The following is a 2,618-nucleotide window of genomic DNA, read 5'->3' as shown; positions in this document are numbered from 1 at the left end:
CCTACATATCAAGACGGCTTACCATTGCCTGTTGTGACCATGTTAACATTACAGGTTTATTTTTTGAATGATAGAGAATCAATGTATCTATTTATGTGAAATCATCTGGCAGCAGGTGAGGATGAAGTCTAAAAACGTTGTTCTAATAGATAGAACCTGTTCATCATCTCATTGGGTTCCTCCTCATGTTGATTCTCTCTTCTGTTACACATTAAATATTAAGTGGCTCTTTGCAGCCGCTTCTGATTTGCGGAATTAGTTAATCTATTTATATGGAATCTGAAAAGGATTTCAGTAGTTTTTCCATGTACTATAAAAATAAATAATTCAAAATAAAATCATCCAAATGTAGCTCATACTAAACAAACCAATTAGAAATAAATGTCAGATCCCTTCAACTGAGTTGTAGAAACCTCTCCCTATAAATCCTTAAATCTCTGCGAATTAATGCCGATCATTCTTGATAAGATCAATGTCAAAGGGACAACCAAGGTTTGTTTTTAAAACGTAAGGTGTGTAACGGACCTAGTGAATGATATTTTTTTTTTTTTTGGATGGACAAAACTAAGACAAAAATTGAACTAAATCAGGAAATAAAACAGTGTGAGTAGCAGTAATGACCGCGGAGAGAGGACACTCTGAATTTACTGAAGAAAACCGGCTCCCAACCAGGTTAGCTTTGGGGTGAATGTTACCATGGTGACTGAAACAAAGGTTGAGAAACCTCTCTTTGTGAAATGGAAAACTCAGTTTCCCATATTTCAGGTCGTGAAACTGTTCTCTGGCCTAAAAACACAGAGAAACACACCTGGAGAATTGTTTAATCTAAAATTTTGTGCTAACTGCCTTCACTTTAAGCTTTTTGTAGCCACGATAACTTGGATGATTGAGATTCTATACAGGAATGGTTGTATAAACTACTATACCAACATGAATAATACAACACTGTGAACAACAATCTAAATCATATAGATTATACAAATGATATTACATAATTAATGTAAATTATGCACTTACCGGTAATGTAATTAATGCAATTTAGAAACCAAAAGGACACAATTAAAATGAGAACTTTGATACAAATTTAAAAACAGTTTAGAGAATCTAGATGGCAAAAGAAAAACACTGAATATGATTTAAAGCTATTTTTTTTTTTATAAGATGCTTAATAATATAATGATATGATGTCACTGAAATTTAACTATTTTTTTACTTTTTTAAAGCCAATCAGGGACAAAACTTGACAATTTGCAACAGTTCCAAATGCTGTAAAGTACATAATTTGCAACTATGTATTTAAACTGTTATAATACAATTCTATTTAGTAGTTCATGTTAATGGAAGTCTTCAAAGCATGAAACAATTAGTTAAACCATTAGTCAGACACTGTGCTAATTACCGCATTAACTGTACTTATAAGAACATCTTGACCACCAATGGACCGTGTTTGTTATTTCTCTCCCTTTTTGTTTCTGTATTTTTCAGCTGCTCCTTTTTTTCCATCGATTGCAACTGAAGCTGAATGCTTGGTATAAAAATGTAGTCCCTCTCATGCTGCACAAAAAGCTCACTGCTCATTATAACTTTAAAAACCGAGTTCATTTCTGTGTGATCTATTAATCTAATCTGTGCCTTCGCCCATCCATAGTCACTCTCTTTTCATTAGATGGAACAATAGGCTGATGCTGCAGAATTCATTACATGCAATCAAAAGCAGAACCTTAGGGCCTATTTAATTTGCTTTCAATATTAACATTACCTCTATTATTAATACTCTTAAATAGGGGGCAGCAGTGACGTTGTGTTAGTTAAATTAAAATGTTAATCCACTCCTCTGGCGTCTGGTGTTTCCAATGGGTGGAATCAAACTTTTAGATGAGTCTTTGGCAGCTGACATTTCAAATGTGAGCACAGAAATTCATTAGGTGACCAATTTTACAGAATAACATTAAGATTCCCAGAAAACATTGATGACTTAGTTAGGTATTCTGACTTAGTATTCTGCCTATACTTAGTAAATTGCTGGAAAAGGTTGTTTTTGGACAAATTTCAACATATTTAAACTGTAACATATTGATTTTTGAATCACAGCATGCATATAAGGAAAATCACTCGACATGTACAGCCCTTACAGAAATGACGGAGAATCTGTTGTCTAGCATAGACAAAAAACTGATAGTTGGTGCAGTGTTTTTGGATTTTAGGGCTGCATTTGATTTAGTGTATCATCAAATGTCACTTGAAAAGTTATCGGCATACAGATTTGGTGCCCATACTGTGAAATGGATACAAAACTATTTAACATCTAGATCACAATATGTGTTTTTTAATGGAAGCTTCTCATCACCTCAACAAATGCAGTGTGGTGTACCACAAGGCAGTTGCCTAGGACCATTGCTTTTCTCGATTTTTATTAATGGCATGCCATTTGTCCTAAAAAGGTGCAACATAACTCTTTATGCAGATGATTCTACACTTTACTTTGCAGCAACAAAGATATCAGAGTTAAAAGAAACACTGCAGTTGGATTTGCAGGTGCTTCTTGCCTGGATTAATGAGAACAGACTAGCCTTGAATGTTTCAAAGACAAAGTGTATGTTATTTAAAGCTAGGCATAA

The sequence above is a fragment of the Cyprinodon variegatus genome, unplaced genomic scaffold (genome assembly GCF_000732505.1).
Source record: "Cyprinodon variegatus isolate N-32 unplaced genomic scaffold, C_variegatus-1.0 Scaffold3, whole genome shotgun sequence".
In the NCBI taxonomy this organism is placed as follows: Eukaryota; Metazoa; Chordata; class Actinopteri; order Cyprinodontiformes; family Cyprinodontidae; genus Cyprinodon; species Cyprinodon variegatus.
This window is presented reverse-complemented; position numbering follows the sequence as displayed.